We start from the raw sequence: 15,213 nt of genomic DNA on the forward strand, positions 1-15,213 counted from the left end.
CCAACTAATGACTGGTCCAACTTGATTCCCATGGCATGAGAGGGATCCTGTGCCTGATGCTACCTGAAGAGCCTGAAACCAGAGGCTGGATAGCCCAAGACTTAAGATAGAATGAAACATATTCAGAAAAAAGTCAATGAAATTATTCCTAATAATAGTCTCATATACTCATAGACTGGTGTTTAGTCCAGTTGTCATCAGAGGGACTTCATCAACAACTGATGAAAACAGATGCAGAGACCCAGAGCCAAACATTAGGCAGAACTTGGAGAATCCTGCAGAAGAGGTGAGGGAAGGATTTTAGGAGCCAGAGGGGTCAAGACATCACAAGAAAACCCACAAAATCAAATAATCAGGATTCATGGGTGCTCATAGAGACCAAACTAACATCTAAGGAGCCTTTATGGGTCTGATCTGGGTCCTTTGCATATATGTTCTATATACATGTTAGAGTTGTACCACTTGGTGTTCTATGGGGTAGCTAATGTGGAGCTGGGAGCTGTTTCTGACTCTTTTGCCTGCTTTTGAGACCTTTTCCCCTCCTACTGGGTTTCCCTGTCCAGCCTTTGTATGAGGAGAGCTAGGTAGTCTTATTGCATCATGATATACTGTGTTTGGTTGGTATCCCTGGGAGAACTGCCCTTTTCTGAAGGAAACAGAGGAGTGGGGAAGAGGGGAGGTAGGGATCAGAAAACTGCCTTTGGGATAATATATGAGAACAGATGAGAGAGTGAGAGTGAGAGAGAGAGAGAGAGAGAGAGAGAGAGAGGGAGGGAGGGAGGGAGGGAGGGAGAGAGTGAGTGAGAGAGAGAGAGAGGAGGGAGAGAGGAGAAAGAAAAGGAAAAGGAAAGAAAAAGAAAAGAGGCAGTATCCCAGGAGCAACAGCGTTCACATAGGATGCTCCTTAGAAGTGACTCACTCGCAGGGTTCAGGGTAGACCCTGCATGACTGCCCAACAAGGCAAGAATTCCTGTTCTTTTCAATTGCACCAGCAGCACACAGTGTATGTTCTAAGAAACCAGTGGGTAAATATTAATCTTAGATTTCAAATAGTGTGTAGAGCAAGACTTTCTGGGGGTCTAGTGGGAAAACGCCAGGGGATACTGGTTTATTAAATTTTCTCTTAGGTGTGTTATTGTTGATAGATGATTCCATGGGGGGGCATTTAATTGTGTTTTTTTGTAAAATTATATCACTGAATGCTAATTATTTAAAGTATTAGAAAATGACATCAGTCAATCAAAACAAATGTTAATGCTACACAGACAAAATCAGGGCCATGAGCTAATGTTTAGTTTTTATATTTTCCTATGCACATGGTAATTGTTTTGTAGTGTGATAAGATTAGGTTAGGGACTGGAGAGTTATCTCAGAGGTTAAGAGCATTGGCTGCTCTTCCAGAAGACACAGTCAAGTCCCAGCTCCCATACAACAGCTCACAACTGTCTATAACTATAGTTCTAGGAAATCTGATGATCTCTTCTGGCCTCTGAGGTCACCAGACAAGCATGTGATACACAGACATACATGCAGGCAAAGCACTCATACACATGAAAAGAAATAGTATGATGATTTCTAAATTAACTTAGATTCAAAGTTATTTTTCTTTATATTATCAAACGAGCCTTTGTTTTTGATAACAAATACTTCTCCCATGTTTCAAAGATATGATAGCAATGTGTTTTATTAAAAGTATTTCTAAGCAGGGCGGTGGTGGCGCACGCCTTTAATCCCAGCACTCAGGAGGCAGAGGCAGGCGGATCTCTGTGTGTTCGAGGCCGGGCTGGACCGATAGCCTCCAAAACAATACAGAGAAACCCTGTCTCGTAAAAACCAAAAATAAAAAAATAAAAAATAAAAGTATTTCTATTTACTTACTGCGTGTGTGTGTGTGTGTGCACGCGTGTGCATGCATGTGTGTGCACGTGCGCACAGGCCATGGCACGCACATTTGTGGACGTCAAAGGACAACTTGTAGGAGTCAGTTTCTTTCTCCCACTGTATGGGTTCCAGGGATCAAATGCAGGTCATCAGGCTTGGTAGCTTAGCCATCTTGCTGACCTGAAAACATGACAATTTAGTGTATCCTATTTGATGGTACAGTTGTGTCTTACTGTGTCATGTGTGGTATATATGTGTGTGTGGTGTGTCAAACAGATATTTGTGGAGGCCAGAGATAGTTTTGAGACAGGTCTCTCACAAAACCTGGAGTTTTCCATTCCTTTTAAACTGAATGGCCAAGGAGAGTCTTGGATTGGCATGTTTCTGCCTGCCAGCACTGAAGTTACAAATATGTGTGTTATGTAACCAGGTGTGTTATATAGCCATCACAGACTTCTCTGTGGATGCTAGGGATGTGAACTCCATCCCAATGCTTGTAGAGCTTTGGTCATTGAACCATCTGGCCACCTCTGCATGTAACCTTTTTGCTTCATCACAAATGGCGGTATTTGTTCACTGCTGGAAGACATTTGCTGAAAGGGTGCCACAGAAAATGTTTTAGGAGTTTAACAGATGCGCCCCTCAGCTTTGACTCCTCCCCGCTCACTTAGGCACTGTTTCCCGTTGCTCTTCAGGGGAAGGTGCAGTGACCTGCAGTGAGAGCCGGTTCTGTGGCAACTGGCTGGCACCAACTCTGCTCCTCTACACTTTTCACCTAATTATCGTATTTGTGTGTGTGTGTGTGTGTGTGTGTGTGTGTGTGTGTGTCTGTGTGCTGACCGACAACATAATTTTCCTTCCTATGTTCACTAATAAACAGTTTTTTCAGGGGAACCAAGGAGTCCTGGGAAACTAGAACAGAGGGGAAGACAGAAGGTGGCCCGTCCTTTTCCCTCCTCACAGAACTGCAGGCTAGATGATACACTCCATCATCATCTAAGTCCATCCACATCTCCCTGCTGTCACTTGCTGTGCCTTTATCCTCTCTTCTAGGATCACCAGGGTGACACATCACATGACATCAACATGCTTCCCAAGGCTCCTCTTGGCTCTGCAGTCTCTGGGATCTTTGCTTTACTAGTCAGGTCGTTTGTGGCTGTCCACCAATTGGGATTATCTTCTGTTTGCTTACTACTAGAATGGGACTATATACGTCTGCTTCAAATCACAAATATTAACATCCATTACATAAAATCAAGGATGTGCCCTGTCAACGGGATGTATGTCACTCTAGGTTCCTGGATGAGGTTATATTGGTCACATTTCTTCACTGTGGCTACTCTTTTGTTCCTTATTAGACTGTATGTTCACAGAAAGGATGTCACCATGTTCAGTTCACACTAACAACTTGTCCCCTCCTTAAGGGTCATAGATATATAGACATTGTTTGGCAATATGCCTAGTAGATTTATCTGGTTTCTCACAGGTTGTATGTAACCCATTATTATGTACTTTATACTTTTGGTGGTGGTTGACTCCATGTTTTGATTTGTTGCTCAAAGTGATTTCTATTAATAGTCATTTGGAACTCCTTTTTCATTTTCTTTCTCTCTTTTGCTTTTTTTTGTACTTTTGAGTTCTATGTTTCTATAATGATCTCCAAGTCCACCTTGTGTATACTGTGTCTAGTTCTATAACAAGCTCTTCCTATAGGAAGTACCCGATTCCCTCACTGGAGAATGGTATTTGAAATAAAAATACAAGGTGGGTTCTCTGCTGTTGTAGCTTCAAAGTCTGGAATTTTTTCTAGGTCTGATAAAGAAATGTATGTGTGTGTACTAAGCCATGTAAATGCTCCTGTCTATAAATATCATTTTATGTAGCCATCCATAACTCTATTAAGACAATGGATTTATATTGATGTCATCAAGTCTAATCAATTACCTGTGGATTAGCTACCTCCTGTTGATTAGCTACTAACATTCATTTGGATAGTTTCAACATCTGCTCTCCTTTTACATAGGTTTTCAATTTCAGAGAAGTATAGAATGTGTTTGAGTTGTTAATCTGCCCATGTATGAGAAGCGACTTTATTGACTAGAATGCATAGCTTGTGTGGTGTGTAGCTCCTCTGGCCTTTTTGGTCTATTTGAACCTGCTTATATGTGAAGTTACACGGTGACCCTCTTGCCTCTCATTTCCTGCCGGCTCATCGTTACTTACACCAGCAATCCAGTCAGATTGTTCTTCACTGCCTTCTAGAATTCCTGTAACATCTTCAATCCAATTACCTTTTTAAATTGCATAAATTACAGATCCCTCCCATAAGAATGTATGAGTTTTGACAAATAGTGTCAGAATCTACTAGTTTCCCATTAGATGACTTCACTGCCCTGGAGTTCCCACTGCTTACCTATTTAATTCCTTTTCCTCATTTTAATTCTTTCCCAGCCAATGTCTCCATAGTTTAGTGTCTTGTTTTCTTCAAGCTTATCTTGTGAGTGAAATCATATGAGGCCACAGTCTTTGTAGACTGACTTCATTCACTTAGCAAGGTGTACTTAAGAAGTGTCCACATCTTCATATCATGTGATTACTCATTTATTTTTTATTAATTAAAGATGCCACTATATATACCAATTACTATTTATTTATCCATTAACCTATTAAAGGTCATCTTGGCTTTTTATAGTTAAGGGATATATGGATATAGGGTTTTCAACTAGTTGAATAAACCTGAGAGTATAATTATTGCATTTAATGGGAAAGACTGTGTCCAGATTCATGAAATTGCTAATCTATCTTTCAAAGCAACTGTACCATTTTTTCCTTCCCCCATCAGGAAGGATCATTTGAAGGCGTTTGGACTTCAGCTTTATACAAGATGTGGTAGAATACCGTTGTTGTTTTATTTGTAATTCTTCAGTGTTCACATTTTACCTTGTGCTTCCTTGATATATTTATCTTCTGTACTAAGGAGCCCATTCATATTGTTTTGCCCATTTTTTGCACTGGGTTAGTTACTTCTGTTAAATTTTAAGGATTCTTTGTGTATTTTGGGTATTAGACCTTTATAGCTATTTTGCAAGTACTTTCTTAGTGACATGGTTTTAACTAGTACTTTGGGAGTAAGTGCTACATTTCCAGCCACAAAAGCTTGCACACAATGCTAAATGTTGTTGGAAACAGGTTTATCACTGCCTACTATAGTCACTTTGCTTCCATATGTGATCCCAGTACACCCAAACACTTCCTTGACTTTATTCATTCATTACCAAGTGATCTTTGTATACTGAGCCACCACTGATTTAAAGTCAATGACCAAGTCAGTGTTGTGCTTATTCAATCAGTTAGAAATCCAATCCTATGTGTGTTTGTTTGTTTGTTTGCTTGCTTCTTTCTGGCTTGGAGGAGATATATAAGTGAAGAGGAAGGTAACAACAATATTTATGGCAAGTATCTATGAAGCTAATGGTTTTCTGTCTTCCTTTCCATGGTCTCCAGTCATCAAACCTCCTTTGCGTCACTTTAAACGCCCTGCTTATGCGTCTAGCTCCTATGCACCTTCAGTTCCAAAGAAAACTGATGACCATCCTGCAAGGTACAAGATGCTGGATCAGAGGATCAAAATGAAAAAGATCCAGAACATCTCTCATCACTGGAACAAAAAATAGGGCAAGTACAAGAAAGAGGGAGTTGAGATGGGTCTGCCTGCCTCTAGCACCTATCAGATGCAACTGGGCATGTCTGAGAAGTCATGCAGCAGGGGCTACTGTGACTGACTCTAAGAGGCAAAATGAACACTGTTTGAGATTCCCCTTGGTCATTCTCTTATGGAAACACCAGTCACTGGATTGGGGTCAATCAGATTCCATCAAGGAACTAGTAAATGGTAGATTTATTTGATTTTATTGTGTAGGTCTTTAAAAGTCTTAAGTCACAACCAAATTAAAATAATGTATCTCATTCTGAAAATAAAATTCTTTCCACTGCCATGTTTTTTAATCCCTAAGAGGTGACTTGTCCCTATACAAACAATGGCTCAGTAACTAGCAGGGGTAAGAAATGTACTTCTAAAAACAACTCATTAAAATGATTTTATTTTGTGAAATTAAAATATAATCACATTATTTTTCTTTTCTTTTCCCTCATTCCATACCCTTATTTGCACATACCCTTCTCTTCCTCGAAATCATGACCTCTTGTTTTAATTGTTGATATTATATATATGCATATATATCCTAAATTACATATGTAATTATATATTTATATTTCTAAATATATAAATACAATCTGCTCAGTCCCTATGTTACTTGTATCTATATGTTTTCAGAATGGATTATTTGGTACTGGGTGATCAATTGGTGTACTTTTTCCTGGAAAAAACTAATTTTCTCCTAATATCAGCATTTCTATTTGCTTAGAGTTCTTTGCCTATGGTTACAGCCCCGTGAAAGTTCCATGTTCCATGTTAACATGTCTGTTAGTGTTGTCTAAATTTAAATGTACTGATTTAAAATTTCAAATACTCAAAATTCAAGCAGATGTGTGAAATTCAAAGCAAACACATTCAAAACAAATGCAGCACTTCTGAGCATAGCAATCATAGAGGAAAGATGGTTGAGGGGTTGTTTTTTCATGGATTTTTCAGAATTCAGGTTTACAAAGTAGACAGAAGTGTGTGTGTGTGTGTGTGTGTGTGTGTGTGTGTGTGTGTGTGTGTGTGTGTGTGAAAGAGAGAGAGAGATTTCTGATCACAGCTCATTCCCAGCAGTTTCAATGTACTTTAGAGAATTTGTGAGAGTTTGGCTTGATTCATTTTAATCCTTCCCTTCTATCAGAGTAACCTGTGGTCGATGAAGTGCTCGTGGCTTAAACTCTCCAGGCTTCAGATATGCCACACGGCGATATGGTGTTGTGGAACCTGGTTTTAATTCTTCATTTCCAAATTGTCTAGAGATTCCTTTAAATTAAAGTTGATTTTATCTAGCCCACAACCTGCCTACCAGATAATGTCGGGGACTCCCACTTGCTCTCCTCCCTGTTTGTGGGACAGGTGTCCTTCTAAGCCACCTCTTGTTTGGGTGCCTTCTCAAAAGCCATTGTTAGCTTTTCTGTAAGTTTACCCATTTTTATTTTGAGACTAAAGTCATAGAAATGTACAGGAAGTCTCACAGCTGGAGGTAGCTTTGGATCCCTTCAGAGTGACTGGGGGCATCTGAAAACTCAGGTGTGATGCCCAGCAAGGCTGATGCATGGCAAGGCTACGATTCTCTTCTGCCTGAGACCAGCTGCAGGTTCTGGGACTCGTGGTGTGATGCCATAAGCTTCAGTTTGTTTTCCTCGATCTTCTTTTTGATGGACATGTATCATATGTAGGTTTGGGCTGCTATTGTGATACCTGGTGACTAATAATAGGTACAGAGAAGCATTAGTTCGGAGCACTCCATATTCAGAACAGACTGTCTAGGAAAGCAAAGAGCCTTCTGTGGTAGCCAGACTTAATTGCAGAGGGTGTAGTTCATTTCCATTGACCATAGTTACCCAAGAAACCAGCCCCAGACTTTGCTGCTCGTGGGCTTATACCTAATGTAGTTTATTCTGATAATTGTTATACAAGTGAGAAATCACTGTGACTTTTGCTAAACAAGACAATTGCAATTCTTAGTTCCCTGCCCAGCATTTGGGCAAAAAAAGCTATCTGCAGGCTGATAATGTACCTTCATCTGGATTGGGTTAATTCACAGGTAATGTCCTGCTTGTTACACAGGAGCTTTCATGCTGAATGCAGAGTCATTTGTCAACACATTGACAAGGTTTAGGGGACACTCCTTACCGGTCTCTCAAAACTTGCAGCCTTGGGTTTCAGGCTTCAGTGGGCCTGTTCTTTCTTTCATAGTTGTTTTGGAGATTAAGAATGCTTGTTCCTTCTGCGTTCTTTTCTCTTAAGATGTGTTTTGTTTTTTTCAAGCTTTGCTAAAACTTTAGTTCAACAAACGTACACACATGGAAAGTCTGCACTGTTTGTAAATGCCTACCATGGTTGCACGCATGCAGAGTTTGCATTGTTTGTAAATGCCTACTATGTTTTTGTATACAGAAATGAGGATTGTGTGCTTACAGCAAATAAAAGATGCTTTGAATGGATTTTCTTGCATGAGTCATCTGCTTCTTCCTAGATTTATGAAATTTACTTGAAAAACTTCCACCATCCCCCACTCCAGTTAAACAATATTCAGAATTGCTTCTCTTGTTAAGGTGAATAGTGCAACTTGCCCTTTTCAATTTATGAATTTGCATATGTAGATGGTTGCATTTTAAAAATAACCTCATCAGTCATGCAAACTAAGAAAGTTAATTTGTTAACATCAGTAATCTGTGAAGGGGGCTACTCAGTGGGTGAACACACTTGTTACCATGTTACTTGACATTCCAGGGCAAGCTGCCCAGCTAGTGGTTAAGAACTGGGACTTTAGAGTTAGAAAAACAAACTTTAATCCTAGATCTGCCTTTGATTTACTCTATAGCTGAGTTACATGATCTCTCTCAACTTTTGTTTCATTTACTATGAAGTGAGGATAATACAAAGACCTCACCCAGGATAGTACAGGGTTGGTCAGAGAGAACAAACTTCAACTATTAGCTATTGTTTTTTGTGGAGAGAGGAGACCCAGCCTGAAAAGAAATTGGAGCTTCAGTTAAAGAACAGTGACCCTCATTGGCTCTCTTCATGACTTAGGTGATCATCTTCATCTTCCATTACCCCGAGTTGATGCCCATGCAGCTACTTGCACACCAACCTGTATTAAAGGCTCTAATAGATTCCTCCATACAGTAATAGCACAATATCCCCACCCCAATATTCCTTCCTATGTGTCTCCCACACTTCAGAGTTCTTGAGCCTGCAACTATTATGGTTGTTTATTTCTATCATGCCCTATTTCCTCTGATATCCCTGACCACCTGCCTGCATCTCATCTTCTATAGTAGCTACCCTCCACTCTATTCAATCCCAGCACCATTATGTCACTCCTCCACAGTTCCCGACACATGTCTACTTCTTATAGCTTGTCCTGGAGGCTCAGCATGAGTCAGACATCAGTAAGGATAGTGTCCCCTTGTTCAAGAAGTCTTACTGACTCTGGCTCATTTAGGGACAGGTTGGCCTCTATCTTCTTGGACTTCTGCTATCACCTTCCTCCTCCAACACTGAGCCTGAAATTTTCATCCATCACATGACACCAGTTCTGGGTATTTTTAAAGTATACACGCATACTCTAGAAAATAACTGACATAGTTTTAGGGCTCATTCCTGCAAGAACAAGGAATTCTGAGAATCTTTGCAATGGCAGTCTTTACTATGATCCAATGCTTAGGTAAGACCAGTCCCTGTAGTAAAATAGTAGAATAGCTAGCCCCCTCTCTCTTTTGTTCCCAGTCTCTGACTTGCATAAACAGCAGGAGTTCTAGTTGTTTCTTTTAAGTCTCGTTATTATACCAATATACACAAGACGGGTCATGATCATCAGCAAGATAACTCTGAGAATATTGATTTTCACCTCTCCTTCCCATAACTGCCTGCACCCTGCCATGTATGTGCACAGCCACTGAGCTTTCCAGCATCCCCATTGTTGTGGTTTTCTGTTTCTCCATGGGATAAGATATGGTTGAGTGGTTGGTGACTCTTGTAATTTTGAGTCTAGGATTTCCATCTACAGCCCTTTTCATAAGACAAATAGCAGGTCATTTATTCTTCTGCAAGGCTGTATCATGTTTCCCGTTGGATGCCAGCTTCACTTGATCAATAATCTCTGATCCGTTTCTAAAGAACAGATCCTACTGAGCCAAATACCTTGAATTATAGGGAGTCTGTTGAAAGCTAGAAGGAAGGATATCCTAGAACTGGAGTTTGGGGATGCTTGAAAGAGTTAAGCCATACACCCCAGTGACCATCACAAAACCAACTGAAGCAAAGGGAAGCCCTTTTTGCCACAGATAAAGTAGGATTGTAGGATAAGTGTTGTTTTCAAGACTGAAATAAAAAACTTGAAAGTATTAATTGTACTTTTATTATAATCAAAGGGAATCAAATGCTTTGGAGTAATGACAAAGGATGGTAACTATGGCATCCTGTTCCAAAATTCACACACATGTTCACCTGGGATTCTCTTTAGTTTTTCTATGGCATGCTTGTTTATATACCTGGGTAAGTTGTTCAGCTAATCTGGAAGTTCAGAAATACCTCACCTAAAAACCAGTTTCTGCCCTTGTAGCCACATCTTTGACAGCACACTAGTGAAAAGATCTGAAGTGTTAAGGCATAAAGGTAGAAGGATGCTAAACAAATGTAACAGCAGAAATGAGTATGCTCCTAGTGCTGGAGATTAGAATTATAGAACAGAGCTCTAGCACAATAGATGCTAAGCTTATTTGCTGTTTTGAGTATCTACCACGGTCCAGGGTCTTTAGTATATATTAACATATTGAATTTCAGCAAATAAGTCATGTGAGAAGGTTTACCATTCTTACTGCTGATTAGTAAATTGAGACTCTGAAATTTTGTAGCAGGCTGAAATGGGGTGGGTAAATCAGTTGTACAAAAATGTGTCTGGAATGCACATGGCTCTAGGTTTCATTCACTGCACTGCCACAGAGGTATCTATAGAGATGTATATATATTTTTTTTCACAGAGAAAGTTTAAGGGTAGCTCAAACGGAGATGTTCCCACAGCAGGGCTCCATATTAGCATGCTGCTTCACAGATTCTTCTTCAAGTTGTACCTTTCCAAATGTCAGACCTGCTTGTCAAGGTTGTGAATCTTCTATAGTTCAGCCATACTCAAGTCATTATGGCACAGGGTTCATGATCAGTTTTTCCCTAAAACACTAGATTTTTAGTTTCTCTCATCTTCTATTCAGATTGTTCCCTTTATTAAATTTATGGTGTACACTTGGCATTCTGTATACGTGGGTTCCATTTTCATGAATTCAATCAATTACAGAATGAAAACGTTGGCCCTGGGGATATGGCTCAGTGGTTAAGAGCACTTGTTATTCTTGCAGAGGATCTGGGTTCAAGTCCCAGCACCCAGAGTGAAAACATACAGGAAAATGTGTCTATTCTAAACATGTACATATTTCCTTTTCCTGATTTTATTCTCTACACAATATAATACCTGACCATTTAGATATTACTTACATTCTATTTGATATTTTAAGTAATGATTTATATTATATAGGAGGATTGTGGATACTGCATGTAAATGCTGTCATTTTCTATGGGATTTGGTCACTGTGAGTTCTGATGTCTGAAGTATGATAGAACCAGTGCTTTGTGGATACAGAGTGGGAAGTCATGTGATTTCTATTCACAAATCCAGCCTGTGCTTTCATATACAGCATTGCTTATCGAGTGCATTTTACTTACCTTTCATCAATTCACCCAAATTAATGACTTTTTTCTCAATGTCCTCAACACAGTCAATGTGGGGGAAATCACGCTCTGTCAGTTCTGTCTTCCCACCCTGGATAGATGACTCTACAGCATCTTTTACCCTCTCCAGCATCTCACAGATGCTATATTTCTTCTCTTCTTTAAGCCAGTCTTGCCATTGAGTCATGGTCCCCTAACTGCTGCCAAAACATCCTTGCATATAATTTTCACAGAGAATCAGCAAGAAAACCAACCCAACTATTGAATAAATACCCTTCCAAAGCATCCTGCTGTCTTCACAGGCCACTTTCCACTGACCCTACTGTAGCCTTTCCCAAGGTTGTCCACATGATTTCCTTTAGTGAGTGCCGGCTATTGTTTGCCTTTGTGGAATACACTCTCCTCATTTGCTTCTCTTTCTCTCTTTGTTTGTTGCTTTCTTTCTTTCTTTCTTTCTTTGTGTTGCTATCATTTCTCTCCAAAATCATGCCAGAGCCCCTTTATTTCAAATTATCCTCCTAAATTGTATCTTGCCTCAGAATTTTAATTATCCAAAACTATGGGTCCTTCCCTTCCCTTTTGAAACTCTCTATCTGCATCCCCAACTGCTGGTTGGATTCCTTCATCTGAGACCTTTAGAGGAACTAAGGGGGATCCTCGTTTCTAGGATCATCTCCAAGTCCCACACAATCCTCTTCCTGCTGTCCATATGTCTGGATACTGTCATTGTCCTTGGTATCTATTCTCAAAGTCGTTTATCATTCATGTTTTAGACTTCACATTTGTCTTTGGTCATGAATCTTCTCTCTAGGATATGTTACAATCTCTAGGTTTCTTCCCTAGAGTCTAGAGCATTACATTGCAGGAGATGACATTCCCTCCCACATTAAGTCCCTCTGAGAAGTACAAAGTCCACTTTCCAATGACCAATGGCAGAAACTTCATTTAATAAAACAAGGTTGCCATCTGCTGTCTCTTCCAGCAGGCTCCTCACAGATTGAAACACAGCATCTGCCACAGGTTCATAAGTTCACAGAGAGATCTGGGTAATTCTGATACCTCAGACAGAGTCTCACTTGCCCCATACTCTGTTACCACAACGGGCATAAAGAGAGCAAAAACATTTGAATTCAAATCCCATGAGCTCAGAAAGCATGCCGTCCTGTGTGATGGAGAATGTGTGGAGAATATATTACTACCCCTTCTCTGGAGGGCAGTGTTCTTTGGGACAACAGCTATTAATTTCTACATGGGTTTTTGCTTTTATTATTATTATTATTATTATTATTATTATTATTATTATTATTTGCTGCTCACCCTTCACACCAGGAAGTGTCTTGACTGAACAGATCCTTCTTGTTTCTGTTTATGTGAGTGTTCTCCTGAAATGTCTTCACTTTCCTACTTGTTGTTACCTGAGCTGGTAAAAGCAATGTTTTGCTTTGATTTGTGCTTAACTCTCTGTAAGCCTATTGCTTCGATTCCATGATGGCTTCTTGTTTTTAGCCAGCTAGCTGATTGGTTTTTCAGTTAAGGTATCTCTGTGTATCCCAGGTGCCCTGGGCTTATAATCATTCTACCTTAGCTTCCTGAGCTCTGGGATTAGAAGCGCCTCTCAACCTTCCTAATGCTTTTGCTTTTCATACAGTTCCTCATGCTGTGGTGACCCCCAACCATAAAATTGTTTTTATTGCTACTTCATAACTGTAGTTTTGCTACTGTTATAAATTGTAATGTAAGCATCTGATATGCATGATATTTGATATGTGACCCCCCAGGGGGTGGTGACCCACAGTTTGAGAACCATTGGATCACAGTGTGAAACACAGTCCCCACTGAATTACAGAGATCTTAATTCTTCCCTGTTACATGATTTCCTTGGTCGCGGTGGGGAAGTGTGGCAGCGAGCAGGAGACATGGTGGCCAGAGCGGAAGCTGAGGAGTCACATCTAGAATTTCAAGCACGAGCGAGAGAAAACAACTGGGAATGTCACATGACTGTGAAACCTTAAAATCTATCCTGTATGACATGGTCCCCAAGAAAGCTCATAGCCCCTGAACCAACCTAGACAGTGCTGTCACCTGGTCAAGTTTCAAACACCTGAGCCTATGTGGACATTCTCATTCAAACCACCACAGAAGTCTTCCCACTACAGACCCCCAGGCCACTTGTGCTAGTGAACCAGAGTTCATTCTGCTAAAATCAGTCAGCGCCCATGAGGCAAGAGAGGACTGAACAGTGCCTTTCTCTTCATGCTCTTCTCTTCTAGCCAGGGTCTTTCATCATGTCAAAAATCTTTTCAAGATGTTGTTGTGGCAGGGCATTGGTGGTGCATGCCTTTAATCCCAGCACTCAGGGACTTGGGAGGCAGAGACAGGTGGATCTATGTGAGTTCAAGGCCAGCCTGGTCTACAGAGTGATTGCCAGGATAGGCTCCAAAGCTACACACAGAATCCCTGTCTCAAAAAAAAATGCTAGTTTGTTCCATTGTCCTCTGTTTTGTGTCTTTAAATCCAAAATTCCTTGAGAAAGCAGTGTGTCCTAGTCCTTAGGAGTGGAGCGTTTGTCTTTGTGCTCCACCCTAGAAGTCATGTCTATGGGTGGAGGCTTTGTAATCATGCTGAGTGTCTCCTGAAACAGGCTGGAGTGAACAGCCTCTGGGCTGTCAATAGGCCAAAAGAAACTGGTGTCACTAGTGGGCAGGCTGCTCTCCTTTCTGGAAGTGAGCTAGATGGTGGTTAGTGGCTCAAGGACATGGCAAAGGCACCCACTTCTGCAACTTACCTGGTTTATTTCAATGAACAGGATTGAATTCTACAAGGCTAACCTGAGTAAGTCATTTCTTAGGCCTCACTGCCACCTGGTGTCTTTCTCATGAATGAGAGCCAAGGCCTGGCTTTCCAAGATTTCCAAAGGGCCAGCAAGCTGTGGAGAAGGAAACTGTCATTCTGGTAAAAGTACAAATGCTGTGTGTTTACACCACTAGCAAGCTGTTATTGAATATATCTGAGTGTAAATGTGTGTGTGCGTGTGCACATATATATGAAGAACTTTTCACTCCCAAAGAAAATTGACTTGAGGAAATACTGAAAGATAAGTGAAAGAAATTATAAGAAATATAATAGACAAAGTTCTAAATAGACAAAATATTCATAGTGTTTCTATTTGGAAACAAATGACAACAGCTGGGAACACTGGCACTAATTCCCTTTGTCATCCTTAGTGTGCTGGCATGTCAGCTCAACCACTATTTCTTTGGGGCGGTTGTTTTGTTTTGTCTCTGAATTTGAGACAGGATTTTATTGTATGGCCCAGGCTGGCCTTACACTCTTGGTCCTTCTGGCCTGGTCTCCCTGATGAAGGAACTTCAGACCTGTACCACCACAGCTGTACAGCCTCCATCTCAAAGTCCTTTGCCCATGCTTTTCTTTTCTAGAGAAACTGTAAGACTATTCTACTTTCCAGCTGTTTTTGACCTGTTTAAAGTGAAGGGACAGCTCTAGTAAGTGAGAGGTGAATCTGCCCCTCACCAGTCTGGAGGGCCACACAGGATGACAAACTTAGATTTGGGAGACCAGCTGTTGTGTGAAACTGAACACCAAAACAATAAGGGCCTGAACCCTTGATTACATTACTGACCATCACCCCTGGGGCTTACTGCTAATCTCCTGGGTCTTATTGTTGTGTGGCAGAAAAAAATAAACTCCAGTTTTATTAAGTTGCTGAGGATCTACTATTTAGCCTGCTACTTTGGAAGATAACACCTAAGTATGTTTATGACACTGGTTCCCTGGAGTCTCAAGGAGATGCTGACACATCAAGTTTGCATTTTGCTGAAGTGTGTGTGTAGTGCTGTCTTCCAGTTAGCTGTTTGATACTGATGTGGTTAGACACAACT

General features: G+C 40.6%; 1 long non-coding RNA gene across 1 annotated transcript; it reads left to right on the top strand.

Annotated features, from left to right (window-relative positions):
• The first annotated feature begins 808 nt into the window (after positions 1-808).
• On the top strand, positions 809-8,028 carry LOC121138440. Its single transcript, XR_005875449.1, has 2 exons — positions 809-1,003; positions 5,386-8,028. It is a non-coding gene; the product is annotated as an uncharacterized LOC121138440 (long non-coding RNA).
• Positions 8,029-15,213: the final 7,185 nt, after the last annotated feature.

Source organism: Mesocricetus auratus, unplaced genomic scaffold (genome assembly GCF_017639785.1).
Source record: "Mesocricetus auratus isolate SY011 unplaced genomic scaffold, BCM_Maur_2.0 contig_10908_pilon_obj, whole genome shotgun sequence".
In the NCBI taxonomy this organism is placed as follows: Eukaryota; Metazoa; Chordata; class Mammalia; order Rodentia; family Cricetidae; genus Mesocricetus; species Mesocricetus auratus.